At 37.4% G+C, this 24,492-nt stretch overlaps 1 protein-coding gene across 1 annotated transcript in view; it reads left to right on the forward strand.

The window, feature by feature from the left end:
* Positions 1–24,492, forward strand: part of COL25A1 (collagen type XXV alpha 1 chain) — a 483,313-nt gene that overhangs the window by 286,613 nt on the left and 172,208 nt on the right.

Genomic DNA, 24,492 nt, shown 5'->3' on the forward strand with positions numbered 1-24,492 from the left:
GGTGGGCTTCATCTGAGGAATTGAGCAGGGAAGAGTTCGAGGATTTACATTGTAGAATGTATATCAGGAATGAGCCAGAGAAGAAGTGAAACAGCATAGGACACTGTAGGAGCAGCAATTAAAAAAATGAAAAAGGTGCCTTTTGTGGGGGACAGATTTCAGTGGTGAGTATTTTTATTGGGAAGATATCTAAGTAGAGATATTTGCTGACTTTGAAAGATATCAGATTCTTCTCATTGTGACCTGAAAGATCACTTGGGGCTATATTTTCTCTAACTCTATTGCTGGCATGATTGGAGTGTAGATATTCTTGCAAAATGGCAAACAGATCAAGACTGAGAAGGGGCCACGAGGTTTTCTGATAAAAATGACCTTGGTGTTTGTATTAGTCAGGGTTCTCCAAAAGGGACGGCTTGTCCTTTGCTGCTGTCTTCTCCTCTCTCTGGAAATCCTCCCTCTCGTCTTCAACCGGTTTCTTGATTGAGCTTCCATAGTCCATGTGCTTAGTGATAGAACTTTGCCTGTGATGTGTAAATATACATTTTTTCCCTTGAATAAATAGCATTCTTTGCTGTTAATTATGCAGTACATTTAATTGGGAGTTAGAGATCAAAGCCCTTTTATCCAGATCATTTGATGCTGCAACCCTGTGAAGTCTGTAGGGCTGATGGTACCGCTCTATTTCATTCACTAGCTGTGAATGGGGCCCCGAGAAAGGGAGTAACACATGTGGGGCGTGTGTCTCCTAAGGGCATGTGGGCATCACTGAGCTCTAGAAAGTTTACAGTTGATCTTTCCATCACAAATAAACACAGACCTGCAGACTTTTTAGAGAAAGGCTGCAAGAGAGTCCCTCCCACTTGCCACAGTTGAGATGAAACACACTTGAGGAAAAATTTAGAACCTATGTAAAAGAAAGCATTTAGCGACAGCATTTCTGCTTTCCAGAGCCCACATCCACATTCAGGGAAAGGGCAAAAATGGAGCAGCAGGGGCTGGCTGGAGACTGAGGTGAGCTCCAGTGGGGAGGCCCAAGCCTGGGCTGCAGACCGAACCAGAGGGGTGAGGGGCTTGCTCTTCCTAATCACAGCCCCACCGCACTCTCCCTTGCTCCTAGTTTTGAACTGTCATATCTTACAGTGTTTTGTGGAGGGAGAGTAGCGATAGGAAAACTAGAGCATCTGTACAGAGTGGCTGAATCACCACTTCCTTCTATTAATAAACAAATGAAATCCATATTTGTGCAGCTAACCCACAGAAAAGGAAGGAGGATGTTTGGCAGGCACAGTAGAAACCCAATCTGGAAAGTACACATTTAAAAACAATTATTTTAAATTTCATATCACAAACTTCCTTTCGGAGGCTTGCCTTCCCTACATCGATGTTAGGAAATTCTCCTGGGAATAAAAATATAAGTGCTCCTAAGCGCTGTGCCGTGCATAGCTGTGGACTGTGTCAGACACGGGAAGGCACACTTCAGTCTGTGCTGCAGACACAGGCCTTCGTTCTGATATATAATTTCATTCAACAGTAGTAGACACACATACTTTGTCTCCCGATTTGCAGTTTGGGGAGCAATTTCAACTTGTTCCTTTCCAGAGCACATCATTAACAACCAATTGGCATACAGTTTCAGGCTTTTTCACAGGTGAGAGTGAAAGCTGAAAGAGTGGATTAGAGAGTTCTCTGCAGGCACCCTGGATAATTTATCGCCCTTCGGTTATAATGGCTGAATGTATATATCTTTCACCATATGTAGCCTTCCATTTAGATTTCTAATCAATGGTGAAGAATAGGAACAGGTTTTTAAAATCCATCCCATGGAGTGGAACTAATCAGCCTGTGGTTTCCTTTCAGGTACTCGGACCATTATCCAATATGCCCTATATATCCTCAGACAGGAAACGACCTGAAATTCCACTTCCACTTGTAGGGGTTATTTATGCCAGTGCCCCTCTCCGTGTCCACCCGACTCTCTACTTTGCATATTAAAGTTAAGCCTCTAATCACTGATTCTTCGTGTCCGTCTGGGGAGTTGATCCGGCATTGCAATTACATACAAACTTATTTTGTATGTTATATGGCATGAGTTGAAAAGAAACTATTTTTGAATTCTTGTATTGTTTGCCAGTTTGAAAGATGAGGATTTACTCCTTTGCCTGACTAGATCCCCTGGGTTATATTTGTTAAGAGTGTTATTTTCCCATAGGTATTAACTACCCTGTTTAGAGGGAGAAAAAATTCCCTATTTTATCTTTAGTTTGGTGATGTTAGCAGAGTTTAGTAGGGGAGACTGCAGAGCATAAACAAATTGATGGCAATTTCAGATTGTTGGAACATTTTGAACAAAATGAAAAGAGAAGTTGCTTGACCTTGTATCAAATATCATAATTTGTAAGAAACTCACTATAGAAATTGCATATTCCATATAATAGGAAGTTTCCTATGTGCATGTGTATAATGTGCATATAAATAATCAAAACCACAAAGCAAACGAGTCTGGATCCGGAAACCTCCTCCTAGTCATTATTGTCAGCAAGGGAAGCTTTTATTTTGTCATGAAAAGTGTCATTGAAGAGCAGGCAGTTTCTTTTGTTCCTATTCATTCCTAGAATTTTTCACTAACTCTAATAACTAAAGCACCTCCATCACTTTCTAGGCTTGTGTTCTGTTAAAAATAAATTAAATAGAAAGATTTCACTTATGAAATTTTTACTGAAAATCGATCTGCCTTCTCTGTCTGTGGTAGTAGAAACTAAATCCCTTGCCCTGAAATGCAGTGATTACAAAGATGTAAACTTCTTTTGGTGATTTATAAAAACTCTTATCATAATGTCAGTAAAGTAGACTCTACATACAATAAACATGCCTTTTGGGAGAGTTTTGATAAGAAAGGGATGGTTTATATTGGAATATTTTTAGTCTGGGGGCCGGAAATCAGCCTCACTTCTGGTGTGAGATGTTTCCTCGCAATATCTTACTTTTGCTCCATGACAGTAGCTCAGCAGGTGGGTTACTATTAAAATCAATATGATGCATCTCTTAGAAATGGACATCTCTTGTTACATATTTGTTCTTACTTTGTCTCATTCTGTGTGGGCTAGCCTTTTAAATACATTAGCCTATGAAGAATGGTATCTAAATAGTGTTCTTAAACTATAATCTTCAAAATTCTTACTTTCAAATTATAACCAAAATTAGGTAAATATTATTTGGCCTTATCCATTGAAGGCATCACATGAAGCCCAGTAGCATAAATATATGTACTTATGTAAAACTAGCACCTTGTCTAACACCCCAATACATGAGTTCTTTCCAGAAAGTATCCAGCCATGTACTACAAAAAAGAGACATTTATTGAAGAAGATACAAGATACAAGAAACACTGGACGCAGGACAATGATGCCTCAGTCCCCTTCAAAGTAGGCACCTTGGGACCTCACACAGTTCTCCCAGTTGTCACCATCTGCCCTGTTGTATTTTCTGGAATCTCATTGGCTGTCTGAAATCTCTTCCCTTTTAAAGGTGATTTTAGTTTTAGGAAAAGCCCAAAGTTGCAGGGTGCCAGATCTGGGCTGTAGGGTGGCTCAATCACCTGGGTGATTTGATGTTTCACCAAAAACCTCTGCACCAGACATGATGCATGAGTGGATGTGTTGTCATGATGAAGTTGCCAATCACCAGTTGTCCATAGCTGCGGCCTTCTGAATCATCTGAATAGTTTCCATGGAAGAATGTTCAAGCTTAATGCAAAGTCTGATGTAGATTAATTGCTGTACTTACTCACCACTTTGAGTGTGGTGGCCACACAGCACACATGCTCACTCAATGGCGTCTACCATCCTCACCGACTAGTACAGTGAAGTCGTCATTGCTCACACATGCACACTCCAGCCCGCTCGCCTTGGCTGCCAGGTTACCTTGGTGTTGCACAAACCATTCTCATTATATTAACAATGGCTGGACTTTTTTGGACAGACCTTCTATATGTTATGTGGTACTAAAAGCCCCATAGTGGTGCACTAAGTTCTAATATTGGCATTTTGAAGGCTTGTAATTTCTAACAAATTTAGAACTGATGTCTGCAGCAGTTGACCAAGATGTTGACTCTTCAGTCAGAATGTCTTATAGCTCAAACTTTTCTCCTAGGTAGAAAACAAAATTATTTTTAGAATCTTTCCTGAGATTTATATCTTCAAATCATAGAAAGCTTCAAGGTGTGTGAAGTTCAAAAAGTATAGAATTGTAGTTGCTTGGGAACATCAGAGATTGAGTCCAGGTTTTCTTTTTGTTTTTTTAAATCAGTGAACCAGAGGTGAAGCCCAAACAGGAATTTGAAGAAGATATTGCCCCACTGACATAGAACTATTCTATAATGATGAAAATGGACATATGACTAATGGTATAGAGTATGCTTTATCTAAATTAATTTATTTCTAAGGGAATATTCTTAAAATGCTTCATGTTTTAAAATGTTCAATTCATCAAAGTCGACATGTCACATCTGTTACAAAGATTTGTCTCTTGCTGAACTATAGCCAACAAATTTTTCAGAAATGACATTTTTCACAGCTTATTGTGTTCTCATCATCATGGCAAAAACCACATCAAGTGTATTTCTTGAGTGACGCTCGAGATGACTTGGCCATGAGCGTCCTGCTTCTGCACATGGAGTTTGTTTCTAAAAAGAAATGAGAACTTTTCGGTAAAGATGTCTTTCGCATTTCAATCTGCCATAAAGTTTTACATTTTTGTTTTTTAAATACTTATGTGCTGAAGAAATAGAATAGCACCATAAAGGAAATCCGTTTCCTATTTTTAAGTACTGTTATCCTTTAATTACTTGACTTAAAGCTCAAAACTTTGTTAATCTTTAATCTCTTATTTTTACCTTAATTTAAATATATGTAGAATTAAGAATGACTTTGCAGGGTCATTTACCAGGGCTATTGAATTGAATTAAAATATTTTAATAATTTAGCATAATTTATAAACTGCGTTTAATGCTCTTTTGGAAATTATATAAGATTGAATAATATGCACGTTTATTGAAAAGGGTACCGCTGCAAAAACAAATTATGTGTTTTTATATAAAGGCTAGAATAAAGCTGATTCTACAGTGTTGTTAAGTGAGTTGAATATATCTCATTCTTAATCTATGTGGGCTCTTTACGAAAGGGAAACATTAAAAAAGAATTTAGAAACCTGGGAAATTTCTGTGTCAGGAAAAAAAGAAAGTTAAACTCTATTGCCTAGGATCACAAAGCAAAAAGGTTTCAAATGTATTGTTTTCTTCAAAAATTTAAAATATGATTCATGATTTGGTTGAATTGACCCTTGTCCCCTGATTGGGACCGCCTTCTGCAGTTCCTGCCAACAGTCTCGGTGTGGCTGTCCAAGTAGGGGGACCGGCTTCCACGGGACTACATACCGATTGTTCTTGTGGGAATATACACAGGAGCTAAAGGAACCTGGAACTGTGCTACACCTGCCCTTTGACACCAGTGAAAAATCCTGCCTCTGCTTAATGGCAGAACCAGGTCCCTTGACTTCCTTTGTGAATAAGGACAGTACTATGTAACTCTCATGCCCTAGTTCATGCTTCATACACCTATACATTCAGTGTGCATGTGCAAGTGTGCATGCGTGTGAACTGAACTGAAACTTCTCCCTGAACTCTCCTTTCAATGAGAAAAAAATAAATGACTGAGGTTTGCAGTTTGTCAAAAGCTCTGAAAAGATGGCTTTAGCAGACTTTATTCCTGGATGTTTGTATTGCCTTTCCACCCCTTCTAGGAAGGACCTGGTGGGATAGCCTAATTCACTTCATGCACACCAATTACTAACACAAACGTGTACCTTGGCCTACTTCCTTTCCTTTATACAATTTCAGGGATGGTCGGTCAACCATGCTCCAGGCGGGACATAGAGCCATTCATGAATGGGAGTTTGTGCTTTATTTTCTCCCCAGTAGGCTCCGAGCTCACTGCGGCGACAGCCCGTAGAACAGTATCTTTTATCCCTCAGCAATTATTTCGAATCATTCTGAAAGAACCTGCTGAGTCTCATCAATGGAGGTAATTTAGCCAGTGTCTCTAAAATGCTAAGTTATCTCTCCCGTCTCAACTGAAAACGCATATTGTAGAAGAAATGAAATGCATTCAGTACCCTCTTGAAGACTGCATTACAGTATCTAATTTAGTCCCAGATTATTAACTGAATAATGTTACCTGTTAAAATAAAGGTAGTTTATTTGACATTTTAGTATTTCAATCCAATCAATTGTATTGCAATGAGAAGAGAGCTATAACAAGCTTTCACAATTTGAGCCTTACTCAAATGTCTTCCTGTTGCTTGGGAAGAACAAGCCCCATCCGGTGTGGGAGCCAGAGAATGTAATAGCGACTCTGTGTTGCTCGTGACTCCAAGTTCCACTGTTGAAAGGTCCATGCCTTATTTTCCCTTGTGCCTCCACCACCACCACAGTGCATGGAATTTAGTGGGTGAATTGAATAAAAATTTATATATGGATGAATTTTTAAAAATCAACTATTTATTGTATGTCTTCCACCATTCAAGGTGCAGTATAGCAAAATAAAGGCTCCAGCACAAATAACACCCTTATTTATCACAAAACATAAGCATGCAATTCTGTAACATAACACTACCGCACTCAAGCATGCCATAGGACATTTTAGGTAAAATGTTCAAGTTGCTGTCCATCTTGTGTGAGACACACCCATACCCTACCAACCACTCTCAAGAAGCTGTTACTTCTGCTGGACCCTGTAGCTTAAAAGTGCTGGTTCTGGAACATGACAGACCTTTATTTAAATCTTCACATTTCCACTTCCTAGTTGTATGATCTTGGGCAAGTCAGTCTCAGTTTCTGCAACTGTAAAATAGACTAATAAAGGTGCCTATAATGTCCACAAAACAAGTAGCACAGTGCCTGGCATATTGTAACAGCATGTTAGCTGTTCAAGGAACACACCATTTAGTGGGAAAGATATGATATTAATGGGTATAATTTTAGGCAGAATGGAATGTCATAAAGGAATTAAAACAATTGCTGGATATTCAGAAAAAATTAAGTTCCTATCTGCTGTAGGAAAACAGGAAAATCTTCATGGAAGAGATGAAAAGGCCTAGATCTTGGAAGGGATTTTTGGCAGGTAAAATGCACACCTTAGCAGGAACCAGCGTGTGCTAGGGGTCAGGAGCCTGAAGCATTTGGAGGGAAGTCAAAAGGGCGAAGGGTCTCTCCAGAGACTGTGCCAGGGGTTTTGACTGCCAAGTGTAACTGAGCCTTGACCTGGTTAAAATGAGGTGCTATTACATTTGATGGAGTAAAAGTGAACTTTCACATTGGTCCGTCCATCCTGCCGGAGCTGAAGGTCATATTTCGTCCTCTGGCATTTTAGCAGCTCTTTGTTACATGGCCTGTAACTCTGTGTGTGTGTGTGTGTGTGTGTGTGTGTGTGTGTGTGTATGGCCTTGCAGAAAACGTAAGAACGGGTGCTTCATGTAAATTCTGTGGTAGCTCATCACGTACGATGTCTAAAAACAGTAAGATTTGTAGGAAAAATTCAGAGTAATTTTGGGCAACATATTTTGCAGAATTAGTCCATACTTCCAATGATTTTTTAGTCTTTATTGAATAAACATATATAGCATTATATTTACTACACTTATACAATTAAGCCTATAGAGATAGAAACATAAAATAGCTAAAATCAATTAAAAGCATGTTTTTAAAAATTGTTAAAACAGTAATGATAAAAACAATACATCAGACATTCTCCTAAGTGATAAACACATTGATACAATTGAACTTATTAAATATACCTTGATGGGTATAGTACAAAAATAATGTCACGGTCCGGCACTATAATCATGCTCTTCCATACAGCTGCCTCACCCTCTCCCTCTGTCCTGGCCTGGGGAAATCACAAGCCTAGTTAAATAAAATACAAGCCGCACTCTACGCTACACCAGCGCCCACATCACTTGATGTGGATGAAGAAAAACAACCCTGTTAGCTGGTTTCAATTTAAATTCACAGCTAGTGTTCTGAAGAGGACCTGTAGCGCTGCCCATGCCCCTAATCCATGTTCATGGTTTCTTAGCCATTTCAAACCCTTCCTTGCTCCCGAATCCTGCAGCATCTTCTCCTCACTTAACTTTGTTAATAACCTTGTTTTTTACTTCCCTGAGAAAATTGAAGCAATCACAGTATAACTTCTATGCAGTTCCACTCTGAAATCTGATCATTTACTCAGATCTGTACCCTCCTCCCCCCCCCATTAAAGGGATGAACTGTTCCTTCACTTACATTTGAGCCAGTGCCCTCTGCCTTGCTCAAGGTCATTGCTCTTGCAGTTGCTTCCCTCCTATATCACCTAGGTCTCTGTATTGGATACTTCTATTAGCATAAAATGAAGCCATAATATATTCCTTCTTAAAAAATAAAAACAGAGCTTTGTTGATCCTGTATTTTCCTTAGACAATGTTGCATTTGTTCACTCCCAATGCCCTTCACAGCAAAACTCCGAGAAAGAGGTGTCCATGCTCACCAAACACTGTTCTCTCATTCTCTCTTCCATCTCCACCAGGCTGCTGGAAACACTCTTGTCCGGTCCCTGGTTACCTTCTCCATGACAAACTGGGGGTTCAGTCCAAATCTGACTAGACTATTTTCAACACAGTCTATTGTTCTCTTCTTATCGAAACACTTTTTGCTCATCTCCTTGCCTGATGTCATGGCAGTCCTCGACCGCACTGGCCACTCCTCCTCAGCCCGGCTTGTTCCTTCTTCATGGTCTCTAAATGTGGGAGTGCTTGGGCTCAGTCCTTGGACCTTTTGGCTTCCTCATTTACATTCACTTGCAAAGTGATCTCATATCATCTCATGGTCTTAAATATTATCTCTGTGTCAAAGGCTCCAGATCTGTATTTCAGGCCAGGACCTTGCCTATGAACTCCAGACTTGTGTGATCTGCCTGTGTACTTGGCATCTCCACGCGGCCGTTTCAGAGGTCTCTCAAACTCAACATGTCCGGGACCAAACTCTTACGTGTCCGCTCTCCAAGCAGGTCCTCATTCAGTCTCCGTTTTCTGTACATCAGTAAGTGACATATGTGTGCCTGTTGTTGGTCCAGGCAAACCTTGGATGCATTTCTGATTCCTGTTTTTTCTAACATCCCTCATTCAGTCTGCAAATCTGGAACTTCTTTGTTCACCATATATGTAGAATCTAACCGGTTTATTATTTTAAAACATTTTATTGTATTTTGTCATTGTCCCTTAGCCCTCTCATACCTCCTTCTTCCTATCATCACCACACTGTGGTCCTTGTCCATCCCATGAGTGCTTTTCCCTCTTTGCTCTATCCTTCCTCCCTCTAGTGCCCCCTAGAGGTCACCCTGCTCTCTATAAACCAGTCAGTGAGAGACAAACACCGTACGGTGTCACTCATACGTGGAATCTCACGAACAAAAAGAACTAACATGCAAAATGGCACATCTAACCACTTTTTACCTTCCCTACTATAATGCCGGCCCATCCCATCATCTGTCTTTTACTTGGATTGTGACAAAAGCCTCCTGACCTCTCTCTGTGCCCATACCCTTGCCCTCCTACAGCCTTTTTTAGTCAATGAACATAATTTTTTGAAATATAATTCAGATTGTGTCACTTCTTTTTACAATACCTTCTCCCTGTCGCTTTGTATCTCTCCCCCGTTAGAGGCCAAGTTCTTATTATGACGTATAAAGTTCGACATGATCTGCCCCTCCACCTCTGTGGCTTCTTCACTCCTCACCCCTCTCCCATTTCTCTCTCCAATCCGGACACACCACCGGTCACTTGAACACCCCATCTGTGTGTGACAGGGCATTCTACCTGCTGTCCCCTTTTCCTCTGTTCAGAGAGTTCTTCCATGACCACCCTGTAGAATGTTCCTCCGTGAGCACCCTGGCACCCTCCCACTGAATTGCTCTCCAGCCTCCTTGTCCCTGTATATCTTTCATCTTATTTGTTACAGTCATCTACCACTTTACTCATAAACAATCTCTTAAAGTCTGTCTCCTTTAACAAGAGTGATAGCAAGAACTATGTCTTATTTACTATATTCTTAGTTTCTGAGGAAAGCCTAGTACACTGGAAGTGCTTAAGAAACATTAGTGTATGAATAATAAACTTCACTATTCCCACACTGAGCAGACCTCTACCGCAGAGTCCTCAGAGATCTAGGGCATGGAATACTTCTGTTTTCCACCTCTGTACATCCAGATATGAGCGAATTCTCCTTTTCTCCTCCTCTCAGACAAAATGGTGCCCCGTGTCGTAACCCCATTCTCTTACACTACGTCTTTTCGTGTTCTCTTACACATTGATTTTGCTCTACAAGCCATTTCTTTTCCCTCAGCTAACAGTTTTCTGTGAGCTTGGAAACATTTTCAAAGCCTTCTTACCTTATTGAAAAAACAAACAAACTTTTCTTCAAACCTAATATCCCTTTTAGTTACTATCCTATTTCTTTTCCTCACAGAATTTTCTGTTGAAAGTGGCAAATTGGTACACATATTTTCCACTGTTTGCCTTTAGTAGACATTTCTGATGAAACCCAGTGTCCTTTCCTAATGTCTATAACCCAGCCTCAGAATCTTCTAACACATTTTTCCAGGCAGCCATTACCAATCAATCAGTTGGCACTTCAGATGACAGCTGCTTGCTCTCTGTGGTGCTTATTTTTTTAAATAGTGCTTATTTTTTACTTAACTTACATACCCCTTTGCTCAGTCAGTTACAATAAAGATTTGACTCCCTATTAATTAAATGCAGGAGGTTCTTTGCAGTCCTTTTTTAAGTTTATTTTTTTGAAGTTCTCTGAAATCCTGGCTTATCTAACTTGAGGGATTTTTTTTAAAATTTTTTTTAGCACTGGGTTGGTGTGTTATGGGATTCTAGAGCGCTTTTTTAAAGTTCCCACCACCCCTCCTCTTCCTCTTTGGCAGCCATTAGCTTGTTTTGTGTATCTATAAGTCTGTTTCTGTTTTGTTTTGTTTATTCATTCATTTGTTATTTTTTAGATTTTCCACAAAAATGAGATCATATGGTATTTGTCTTTCTCTGATTCAGTTCACTTAGCATAATACCCTCTAGGTTCATCTTTATCAATACATCTATTTTTGGATATCTAAGTTATTTCCATATTTTGGCGATTACTAGTAATGCTCCAATGAACGTAAGAGTGGATATATATTTTCTAATTAGTGTTTTTGTTTTATTTGGGTAAATACCCAGTAATGGAATTGCTGACATATAACAAATCTATTTTTAATTGATTGAGAAATCCCCATATTGCTTTCCATAATGACCAAACTAGTTTCTAGTCCGACCAACAGTGCACTAGGGTTTCCATTTACTCACATCTTCTCTAGCGCTTGTTATTTGTTGACTTATTAATGATAACCATTCTGACAGGTGTGGGGTAATATCTCATTGTGATTTTAATTTGTATTTCCCTGATGATTAGCGATGCTGAGTTTCTGTTGGCCATCTGTATGTCCTTTTGGGAGAAATATCTATTCGGGCCATGTGACTATTTTCTAATTGGATTGTTGGTGGGGAGGGGGTGTTAAGTTATCTGAATTCTTTATGTACTTTGGATATTAATCGCTTATCAGATGTATCATTGACAAATATTTTCTCCCATCCAGTAGGTTGTCTTATTGTTTTGTTGATGGTTTTGTCTGCTGTGCAGAGACTTTTTACTTTGATGCATTCCCATTGTTTATTTTTTGGTTTCCCTTGCTGAAGAAGATCTGTCCAAAAAGATATTACTAAAAGCAATGTCAAAGAGTTTACTGCCAATTTTTTCTTCTAGGAATTTTGTGGTTCGGGCCTAACATTTATGTCCTTAATCTATTTTTCATTCATTTTTGTATATGGTATAAAGAAGTGGTTCAGTTTCATTTTTTGCATGTATCTGTTCAATTTCCCAACACTATTTACTGAAGAGACTGCTTTTACCCTGTTGTGTATCCTTGCCTCCTTTATCATAGATTATTTGACTGTAAATATGCTGGAATTTATTTCTGGGTTCTCTATTCTATTCCATTCATCTATATATCTGTTTTATACTGGTCCTATACTGTTTTGATTATTGTAGCTTTGTAGCGTTATTTGATATTGAGGAGCATGATACCTCCCACTTTGTTGCTTTTCAAAAGTTCTTTGGCTAATTAGAGACTTTTGTGGCCCCATGTAAATTTTAGGATTAGTTCTAATTCTATGAAGAATACCATTGATATTTTGGTAGGGATTGCATTAAGTCTGCATACAACTTTAGGTAGTAAGGACATTTTAACATTAATCCTTCTAATCTATGAGCAAGGTATATTCTTCCATTTATTTTTATCTCGTTCAGGATCTTTCTTCAGTGTTTTATAATTTTCAGAGTACAAGTCTTTCACTTCTTTGGTTAAATTTATTCCTGGGTAGTTTATACTTTTTGATGCAATTATAAAGGGACTGTTTTCTTAATTTATTTTTCTGATTGTTAATTATTGGTGTATAGAAACACAACAGATTTTTTTTTGTATATTGAGACTGTATTCTGCAACTTTACAGCAGTCATTTATTAGTTCTAATGGATTTTTGTGGATTCTTTAGGGTGTATATATATGTATATATATTTAGGAGATTATACACTATCATGTCATCTGCAAATAATAGTTTTACTTCTGGCTCTCCAATTTCTATGCCTTTTATTTCTTTCAATACCATGTTGAATAGTAGTGGTGAGAATGGGCAACCTTGTCTTGTCCCTAATCTTAGAGCAAAGGCTTTCAACTTTTCACCATCGATTATATTGGCTGTGGGTTTGTCATATTGGCCTTTATTATTTTGGGATATGTTCCTTCTTTTCCCACTTTGTTGAGAGTTTTTATTGTATAAAAATATCAAATTTTGTGGAATGCTGCTTCTGCATTTATTGAGATGATGACATGGTTTTATCCTTTATTTTGTTAATGTGGTGTATAGAAACATTGATTGATTTACAGATGTTGAACCATTCTTGCATCCTTGGGATAAATCTCACTTGGTGATGGTGTATAATTTTTTTAATGTATTGTTGAATCAGTTTGCTAATATTCTATTGAGAGTTTTTGTGTTTATGTTCATAAAAGATATTGGACTGTAATTTTTTTGTAATATCTTTATTTGATTTTTGTATCAGGGTAAAGCTGGCTTCATAAAATGAATTTGGAAGCATTCCTTCCTTTACAATTTTTTGGAAATAGTTTAAGAAGAATAGGTATTAATTCTTTCTTGAATGGTTGGTAAAATTCACCTGTGAAACCAAATGGTCCTGAATTTTTATTTGTTGGAAGTTTTTTGATTACTGCTTCAATTTCATTTCTGGTAATTCATCTGTTTAGATTTTTTTATTCCTTTCTGGTTCTGTTTTGGAAGGTTTTATACTTCTAGAAATTTATCTACTTCTTTCAGATTATCAAACTTGTAATTGTAATTACAAGTGTAATTGTTCGTAGTATTCTTTAATGATTTTTTGTATTTCTGTGGTGGTGGTTGTAACTCCTCTTTCATTTGTAACTATTTCCTTGGGATCTCTCTCTCTCTTTTTTTTAATAAGTTTGGCTAAAGGTTTGTCTATTTTATTTATATTTTTAAAGAACCAGCTCTTAGGTTTACTGATCTTTTCTTTTTTAAAAAAACTTTTCATATTTTCCCATTACCATTTAACACTCCTTCCACCTGCAATCATTACACTGTTGTCCATGTCCACAAGTCCTTTTCCATTTTTGCTTGATCCCTCCACTCCACCCACCCCGCTACTGCTGTCATCCTGCTCTCTATGAGTCTGTCTCTATTTTGTTTGTTAGTTCAGTGTGTTCATTAGATTTCACATAAGAGTGAAATCACACGGTGTTTGTCTTCCTCTGACTGGTTTATTTCACTTAGCATAATGTTCTCCAGGTCTACCCATGTTATCACAAAGGGTAAAATTTTCTACTTTTTTTAGGCTGAGTAGCATTCCATTGTGTAAGTGTTCCATAGTTGTTTTATCCACTCATCTACTGATGGACACTTGGGCTGCTTTCATTTCTTGGTGATTGTAAATAACGCTGCAATGAACATAGGGGTACTTGTGTTCTTTCAAATTAGTACTTTGGGTTCCTGCGGATATGTTCCCAGAAGACGGACCACTGGGTCAAAAGACAGGTCCATTTTTAATTTTTTGAGGTATCTCCATTATACTGTCTACAGTGATTGCACCAATAGGCATCCTCACCAACAATGCAAAAGGGTTCTTTTTTCTCCACATCCTCTCCAGCACTTGTTGTTGATTTATTGATGATGGCCATTCTGACAAGTGTAAGGTGTTATCTCATTGTGGTTTCAGTTTGCATTTCTCTGATAATTAGTGTTGTTGAGCATCTTTTCATATGTCTATTGACCATCTATATGTCTCCTTGGAGAAGTGTCTATTCAGGTCTTTTACCTATTTTATAATTGGGTGGTTTGGTTTTTTGGTGTTGCATTTTGTAAGTTCTTTATAAATTTTGGATCTTAACCCCTTATCGGATGTGTTGGTGAATATATAATCCCATTTTGTGAACTGTCTTTTTATTTTGCTGATGGTTTCCTTTGCTGTGCAAAAACTTCTTAGTTTGATGTAGTCCCATTTGTTTATTTTTTCTTTTGTTTCTTTTGCCTGGGGAGATATGTCAGATAAAATATTGCTATGAGCAATGTCCGATATTTTACTGCCTATGTTTTCTCATAGTATTTTTTATGATTTGGGGTCTAATATTTAAGTCTTTAATCCATTTTGAATTTTCTTTTTCTTTTCTATTGTTTTTAAATTTCTATTTTGTTTACTTCTGTGATCTTAGCTATTTCCTTCCTTCTGTTTACTTTAGGCTTTATTTATTCTTTTTTTAGTTCCTTTAGTTGTGGAGTTAAATTACCTGGGATATTTCTTGATTCTTTCAAGTAGGCACATGTAGCTATAAAATTTCCTCTTAGGACTCTTTACAGTCCTCATTTAAATTTCTCCTTTTGAAATTCTCTCAAATCTTGGCTTCTTTAACTCAAGCTTGTCATTGTTGTTTTTAATGCTTTCTTGCCTCAATTACGTTTTTGGGACACTCTTCCTCTCTTGTTCATATTTCCCTACCCAGGAGATCTTAACCTGAAGTGAATGATTTACTAGAGAATCTGTGGACAGACTTCAGGGGAGGGGGTGTGTGTATGCCAAATTTTAAGTGTTTCATGTGTGGACATTTCTAAATAGAGCAGCCATGGCTTTTATCTAATTGAAAAGAGTGTTAGGAATCACTCTGACTTGCTTCCCTGGGGTAGTTTCTCCTAGACCCAAGGCTCCAGCCAGCAGCATGCTGTGAGTGAGAGCCCAAGAGGGTTCAAGTCAGACAAATCTATGTTAATATTCCAGCTTTCCCTTTAGAGTATGTCTGTCTCTGAGAATATTACCTTACCTCTTTGAGACTTGGTTTACTCAGCTAAAAAACAGTGAAAATGACCCCTAATTTACAGATTTAGAGTGATAGAGATGTCATTTGTAAAGCTCTTGGTGACTTGTCGTAGTCAGTAAGTGGTAGTTTCTATTATTTTTTGTTACTTTTAATTAAATTTGGGGGGTGACATTGGTTAATAAAATTATATAGGTTTCAGAGGCAGAGTTCTGTGATACATCATCTGTGCATTGCATTGCCTGCCCACCACCCAGCAATCTGTTCACTATAGCACATCAGCTTGTCCTCTTGAAGAAACACTCCTCCCCAATTTTAACATAGGTTTTCATTTGGGGGGGTTCTGTGTTACTACAGCAATAAGCATTATGTGACTCATGCATTATAATTTATTTACTTTACTAAAGCTCACATTTATTAATGCAAAATATGTAGGACAGACAGCTGTGAAGAAAAGTCAGATCTTTTTTTGCACAGTATTTAGAAAATTGAAATTGGGTTCTTATATAAATTTAACAATACTGAGAGATGTTTAAAATTGGCTTCCAGTATTTGTCTAGAGGAATAAAAATAGCACACTTTTAAAAGATGTTAATAAACATGGCAGAAACCAAATGATGTATTATTTATTGTATAATAAAAATTGGCAGGGCAGTAAAAATTTCCTTTGCATTCTTTAAAAGGCGTGTGTTTTTTAAACTATGGAAGCTGAGCAGGTGCTTCTCACATTTATTCCATATGTTCCTTTTATCATATTAAACATGTGAAAAACACTAGTTGTTTAATTATACCTTGGTAGTCTGCCCTGGTGCCATGCCCACTGGTGAAAACAGTTGGATATGTTTTCACCAATAATCTCCCTTTATCTGTGGTTTCGCTTTCTGCAGATTCAGTTACCACCGGTCAACTTTGGTCCAAAAATACTAAATGGAACATTCCAGAACTAAACAATTTCTAAGTGTTAAATTGCCCACCGTTCTAAAGAGCATGGTAAAATCTCACGCCATCCCACTCCCTCCTGCCTGCAACAGAAATCATCTCCTTCTTCAGCATCCCTCCCTCACTTCATTTCATCAGATGGCATCTCACATCATCCCAAGAGGAAGGTTGAGGACAGTAGAGTAACATTTTGAGAGAAAGAGAGAGACCACATTCACATAGTTTTTATTGTAGTATATTGTTATAATTGTTCTCCTTTATTATGAGGTGCTGTTCATCTCTTACTGTGCCTATTTATAAAATAAACCTGGGTATGTATGTATAGGAAAAACCACAGTGTATATAGGGTTATGCACTGTCTGTGGTTTCAGGAGGGTCTCCAAATGTATCCCCTGCAACTCAGAGGGGATTACTCTGTTATTTTTTAGGAGTTTGATACACATTTACAGCCAAAACCATTGAGTTCTTTAAATGACTCCACAAAATAATACAGATAAATCTTAAAGCCCAAATACTTTAGTTTGCAAAACAGCAAAGTTTCCAACAAACTGCCTATCAGGAGCTCCAGTCTGAGCGGAGCCCTCCTGTCACCGATGCTTGACTCTGGAACTCTTCTGCTCCTTTCTTCTGATCTCCTAGGAGTGGTGTGTGGCACACACAGAAAGTGAATTTAAAACCTTACTGACCTTCGAAGCAAAATTCCAAGTAATTTAAAACACCCTGAACTGGGAAAAAATTGGGTAATGGAATTTAAAATTACTGACTCAAAGACCTGTCTTTGAGTGAATGATCCTAGTATGGAAAAAATTAACAACTTAGTTAAGGTTTGTTTAAAAGTTTCCTGCAGTGATTTAGGTATCATGTGATAAATATCTTTATAATTAAGACTTGGAACTAGTAAAATTTTGAGAAGTATAAAAAATCTAAATATAAGCGCTGGCTGCTGTAGCTCAGTGGACTGAGCATGAGCCTGTGAAACAAAGGGTCACTGGTTCAATTCCCAGTCAGGGCACATGCCTGGGTTGTAGTCCAAGTCCCTGGTAGGGGATGCATGAGAGGCAACCACACATTGATGTTTCTCTCCCACTCTTTCTCCTTCCCTTCCCCTCTCTCTAAAAATAAATAAATAAAACATTTTTTAAAACAATCTAAATATAGTAATAATTACCCATAATTCCAACACCCAGAAATAACCACTATTTTCTATACTTTTCCTCCCTTTCTCCCTCTCACCTTCCTCTCTCTTTTCCTCCTTCTTTCCTCTTTCTCTTTCTTCTCTTCATATAGAAAGACTTACAAATGTGTCACAATAAATACATATGTATTTACATGTAAAATTATATCCTAGACAATATATAATCTGTATTTTATATACTCAAATATAAAGAAATAAATACATAAATTTAGTTTTATGTCATAAAGAAATAATCAAGGATGTAGTCAAATATTTGTAAAGAAATATATAAGCATTATTTATAATAGCAAAATCTGAAGCAACCTCAGCGGAATGTTAGACATTAAATAAATTTTAATGTACATTAAGGCATAAATGAGAGTCTTTTTCTTATGTTCTGTATGTGTAATTTGTGATGACAAAAATGCACATATCAAATTCTTTACTTTTCTTGTTTCCATTATGAACATTTAATTATAAGAAAGAAAAGGATTCTTTTTTCTCAACCTCTCCAATACTTGTCAGTTGTCTTGTTGATGATGGCCATTCTGATAGGTGTGAGATAGTATCTCATTGTGGTTTTGATTTGCATTTTCCTAATAGCTAATGAAGTTGACCATCTTTTCATATATCTGTTAACCATTTATATGTTTCCTTGATGGACATTTCTGTTCAGGTCCTCTGTCCATGTTTTCAATTGGATTTTTTTGGTTTTTGGTGTTCGTAGTATGAGTTGTCTAGATAATATATTTTGGATATTAAGCCATGCTGGAAGTGTTGTTTGCAAATATCTCCTATTAAGTTGGTGGCCTTTTTGTTCTGTTGGTGCTTTCTTTTGCTCTGCAGAAGCTTTCTAGTTTGATATAGTCCCATTCTTATACTTTTGCTTTTACTTTCCTAGCCTTTGAGGTCAAATTGGTAAAATCTTCTCTAAGACCAAGGTCTGTAAGTTTAGTACCTAAGTCTCTTCTGTAATTTATTCTTTCAGGCCTTGTATTTAGGTCTTAGATCCATTTTGATATATATAATTTTTATATATGGTGACAAACAGCAGTGTAGTGTGGGCAGGAATACGAACTGGCACAGCCACTGTGGAAAATCATATGGCGGTTTCTCAAAAAATTAAGAATAGAGTTACCATATGACCCAGCAATCCCTCTTCTGGGTATCTAACCAAAGAATCTGTAAATGTTTATTTGCAAAGACAGAGGCACTGCCATGTTCATTGCATGCATTATTTGTGGTGACATGGGAGCAACCAAAGTTTCCTTCGATAGATGATTGGATAAAGAAGATGTGGTACATGTATGCAATGCAGTATTATTCAGCTATAAGAAGAGATAAAATATTGCCATTTGGGACAACATGGGTGGATCTTGGGAATATCATGCTAAGTGACATAAGCCAGACAGAAAATGTCAAGAACCATATGATTTCCCTAATATGTAGGATATATGATTAAAAGCAATGAATGAACCAACAAGACAAGCAAATAAAAACTCATAGACATAGATATCAGTATGTTGGTTACCAGAGGGAAAAGGGAGTGAGTGGAATAGTCAGGGTAAAAGGGGTCAAATGTATGGTGACTTTGGATGATAAACAAATTTGCATTATACAGAAGAAAATTTGACTTTGGGTGATAAACACATATTGCAATATACAGTTAATGAATTACAGAATTGGACTTGAAACCTATATAATTTGATTAAATAATGTGACTGCAATAAATTTAAGTTTTAGAATCTGTGATATATATATGATTAAATATGATGTATATGATACATGATATATGATACATGTATGATATATATGATTTTGAAAGAAAGATAAACATGGTATTATGTTATGAAATATAATAATCTTTCTAATTATTGTGGGAAGAACTTGTTAACCAGTTTAAATACAATACTAAATCTCTAAATACAGTTATTTATTTATGGAAAGCAAATATGGAAGAAATCTTCCAAGTTTTGAAGCAAATTTTTTCTTTTCATGAATCCAACAAAAACATGTTTCCTCTTGTTCCCTTTCTCTCTCAAATTTTAGAAAAGAAATACCTGCCGTGCCTGAGACTTTAGCTCTTTATTTTCCTGTAGTGTAGAATATGATTTCTTCTTCCCAGAATTGAAACCACTGAGGATTAATGTTTTTTTTAATTCTTAAATTAAAATGCTCTTATCTAAGTAATATTATGTGACTATGGCTAAAGTCAGAATTATTAATATCTATCTCTAGAATAACACACTAGGCAATATAAATTATGAATAATGTTTATTTTAGTCAAGTATGCAAGAGTCCTGGGAAGCCTGAGCAGCTTAGAGACATTGTGAGATTATGCAGTCTTTGCAAAGCATTTTAAGATTAATGTACATAATCCTTAGTGCTTTACTTCTGCAATTGCTTTTCTCTATAGTATACCAGTTGCATATTAATTTGTTTTTAAACCGATAGACTTTTCATCTACATTTGTGTTAGTTGAATGATTTGTTGGTATTGGATATATGAGGTACTTTAAACTGCCATGCTAAATTTTATGGCATTTTATAAATACCAGAGTAATTTGATGTAACAGCCTCACAAGATATAGAAGCTTAATCAAAGAAGGAAGAGGTTTTTCTTCAGGACAGACCTCTCCTGATCTTTGTCCTGGGCTTGTGTGGAGGACCTGAACCGTCCTGGGAAGCCCCTGCAGTCTCTCCACCTGCCTCAGTCCCCACTCTGTCATCTGAACGAGAGCCCCAACTGGGGAGATGCTTTGACATGGATGTTTTTATTCTACAGTGGACAGAAGCCAAAAGGACCCTTTCTGGAACATTGGATTAGGAAACTAGGTTTCAAAAATATAACCTAGCACTGTAAGAATAGTAAACTTTCTAATGGTTCTATAAAAATACTGTAAACCATCTTTGGGCCAGTCAAAATGTTTTCACCCTTTGGCAATTCAACAATTTTTGCAGAAGCACCTCTAACGTGGGCCCTAAGATGTTGGAGTTAAATGTGGACACATTTCCAGTGCCGCGAGGCTAGGCAGGATTCCTGCTTCCGGGCCCTGTGCCTGCGGAGTGCATCTGCTCCACTTGCATGGACTCTACATCAAACCGAGGTGCTTACAAGGTTAAGGGGTCCCACTGACAGGATTCTATGATAGGATTCCTATAGCTTCCCATAATTTCCGACCACCAGGACAATTCTGTGCCACTCAGAGTTCCTATGATGTCATTCTAAAGCTTTACCTGAATGCCTTCTTCAGATCCTGTTTTCAACTGAGGGAAAAATAGGCTTGATATCCAAATGTGTGGATTTGAGAATTTTCAAGAGGTAATGAAGTTATAGTGATCACCTTCAAATGATCTTTTTAGGCAGTTTGGGCTCTAAGGCGCAAAATATAGAAATAATTGTTTTTTAAGTATTTTTTTACAATTCAAGAGAATGAAATAAATCTGAATTGAGGCTACTAAAAATGGTTGTCAAACTTGGGTTTCCTAATGAAGAGTTGCTAGGTTATTAAAATAATTTCTTTCTAATTACCTTGAAGCAGAGGTAGCACCTTTAGAGTTGCATGGACAGTATTAATATGCCCTCAAGTTTTTGTAAGTGGAAGTGTTTTTATTGATAACTTATCACAGTGAATATATGTGGATCTGTTATCCTAGTCAGTATTTTAAAATGAGATTGTACTTTTTTTTTTTAATTTTTTTTTAAGATTTTATTTATTTATTTATTTATTTATTTATTTATTTATTAGAGGGGAAGGAGAGAGGGAGAGAAACATCAATGTATGGTTGCCTTTTTGTACATTCCCTGCTGGTAGTTAGCCTGCAAGGAACCGGTTTGCAACCCAGGCATGTGCCCTGACTGGGAATCGAACCGCGATCGTCTGGTTCGCAGGCCCGCGCTCAATCCACTGAGCTACGCAAGCCAGGCCGAGATTGTACTTTAAAAGTACAAATTTTGTGCGCCTATCTGTACATGTGTTAGTGAAAAAACAATTTGTCCCGTCTGAAAAGGAATGACACAGATTTGCCATCCATAAAAAGTATCAAGTAGTGAAACGAACCACTTCAGTCAAAATCTAAATGACTTTGTAGATTTAGAGAAAAGTGTTAGCACTTTCTATGACAATAATTGTGATAACAAAGAAGGGTTAATATTGCTCTTTAATTACCTAACGTAACAACACCTACTCCAGTAACACGTCACCTCATCTCTCATGTTGCACTGTGGTTTACTTGCCTCACAAATCTTTCAACTTGCTTTGAACCCCTTTCTCTCAGGCATCAGCTACTGGCTGATTGCTTGCTTGCCATACTGTTCTGATTACCACCTTTTAAAGCCTGCTCCTCCTGCTGTTTCTTTTACTTCATGCTGGTGCCTTAGCTGCCTTGAAGGCATCGCATGGAGCTGTTGACATTCAGTAAATCAGCCGCTCGGCATTCTCCATCTTTACATCTATGTTTGTTCCAAATGTCAGTATTTCTGTGATTTAACTATTTCCCTTGGCATGGCTCTTGATTATACTACATTCAGGTTTTTTATTTATAGTAACAGTTTGGTGATTTGTTTGGGAAAAAACATCCTTTTTAGGAATGTTATTTAAAAAATCCAACTAAGTTATATTTTGTGAGCCTTCACCATAATTTATAACTACTCATTTGAAGAGTATTTTAGGCTGAAAGAAAGTAACTTTCACAGTTGATTATTAGTAATGTTCACTACCTATAAATTACTGTAGACTAGAAAAAATATCTACTAATGAATGAAAATACCTGTATTTCTTGATGAATTACTCAGAAGCAATTCAAAAAATTCTGAGGTATTTCTTCTGGTTATTTGTGGAGAAGGCTTTATCACCCAGGGAGTTTCTGAGATGTGCTTCTCCGTGGGCTCTGGTGACTCTCCTGCTTGCTCTGCACCCCCACGGGGGAGCTCTCATCACCCCACCTGCAGACACCGCCCCTCTGATCACTTCCTTCCTTTGTCTAGAGGGCTCTTTTTGGATGACTACATGATTCCAGCTGCTAGGCCATTTTCTGACATGCGTTCTAGGTAGCTGCTAGTGAAGAGTTTGTTGTATCCCATGGAGTGTAGACAGTCCTAGAATTTTGGGTAAGATTTATACAGCTTGCATTCTGTAACCCATGTTTTAGGGACAGTTACCAAATTTGTCATGTTGTATGTATCATTCATACAATGAAAGCCTCTCTTCCAAACCATTCCCATCCGTCTTTTTCATGTTCCTCACCCTACACAAACACACAAACACATATGCATGCACACACATGCACATCATACACACCTGAAACTCATATCACATGTTAGGGTAATCACAGTTTTCTGGTGCTGTATACATCCCAATGCTCAGGTGGGAAAATAGAGACAACTGAATTTTAACATTAATTCAAAATGATTTAAAAAGTCAACTTCTTTCATTTTACCCTCATTTGCTATTTGTTCACACTAATGCTAACAATCTACAATGCAATGTGTATTTGTATATAACATAAATATATCCATACATCATGCTAAAATCATTTGATCAGTGTGACATTTGATGACACAAGTGCCGCATTTAAAATAGACAGGAAAAGTCTTATTTGTAGGACAACCACAGGAATCAAAACAATCTCAGGAACGATGCTAGGATGTGTTCTTTTGAAGAAAGTCTCTCTGAATATAGAGAATCCTACATTTGAGCTCACACAAAAACATATAAGAAATGTAGTGTGTTCTAAGGTTCTATAAATGTTCACATTTCTGAATTTGCAGTGGTTATAAATTTCAGAAAGATCGAAGCTTAAAACATCTAAAGTTCAGGCAAGAATGAGCATGTGTTGCAATTTCACCTATTACATGGATCTGGGAAGATCCATATTTACATGTAAGTGGGGAGCCCGCTTTTGTAGGTTTTCCGTGTTTAGAGCTGATACTAGGGCCGTCTGTTCCCCTCAAGAACCTTTCTGTACCCCGCAAGAATCTTTGTTGACCTGGCTTCCATGCAAGTATTGGTTAAGAGTCTGGTGCCTGCCGGTCTGAGTTTGACATCTGGAAGCAGAGATTCACGCTGTAGTGAGCTCTGGTTGGAGGTGTTGTGTCCATGCACCTGAAGAGTGCTGGGGTATCATTGTTGATCTGAGCAACTCCCTGTCTTTTTTCTTAAATTTTCAGACTGGAAGACAGAATGAGCTGGTAGAAAATGCATGAACTTCAGAATCAGATTTGGTTTAAATGTTAGCTCTCCACCTAAAACTGTGTGATTTTTCACTTATTTCTGTTAGCCTCAGTTTCTTCATTTGTAAAATGCGAGCAGTTACACACTAATCAGAGTAACAAATCCCAAGTGCCTGGTACTCAGTGAGGAATTAATGAATATCATTCCCTTTCTCCCTCTCCACCACTAAAGAGTTCAGGAGTGGAGTGAGTTACTCCCATAGCAGCTTGGTTTAGCTTCCTTCTGGTTGGAGTAGACAAAATCTGGCCAACCACACTTTCAGACAAAGCTTTTGAAAATCATCCGTTCTATCCCCAGCCAGACAAGTACCTAAAAAAAATTCTAAGCTTAGGAAGAGACTAAAAGAGATAGACTTCTCTGGGAACTATATTAGCTCCATGCTTTCCTGAATAGTACCCAGTGATGTGTATCTCATGCAATGAGATTGTGCATAATTAATTTATTTTTTAAGATTCATTAATTCAGTGTGAACTTTTTCTTCCATCTCAACTTACACAAGACCCAACTGGAGATTTTAAGGAGGTGATATGTAATCAAGAGTTTCATTCACAGCTGATTTTCTCTTAGTGAGAAGCCTTTACTATTATGCTGCTTGGAAATTTTTATCAGCTTACACCACAAGA

This window comes from Sturnira hondurensis, unplaced genomic scaffold (assembly GCF_014824575.4).
Source record: "Sturnira hondurensis isolate 20B ecotype Veracruz unplaced genomic scaffold, ASM1482457v3 Scaffold0021214, whole genome shotgun sequence".
Lineage (NCBI taxonomy): Eukaryota > Metazoa > Chordata > Mammalia > Chiroptera > Phyllostomidae > Sturnira > Sturnira hondurensis.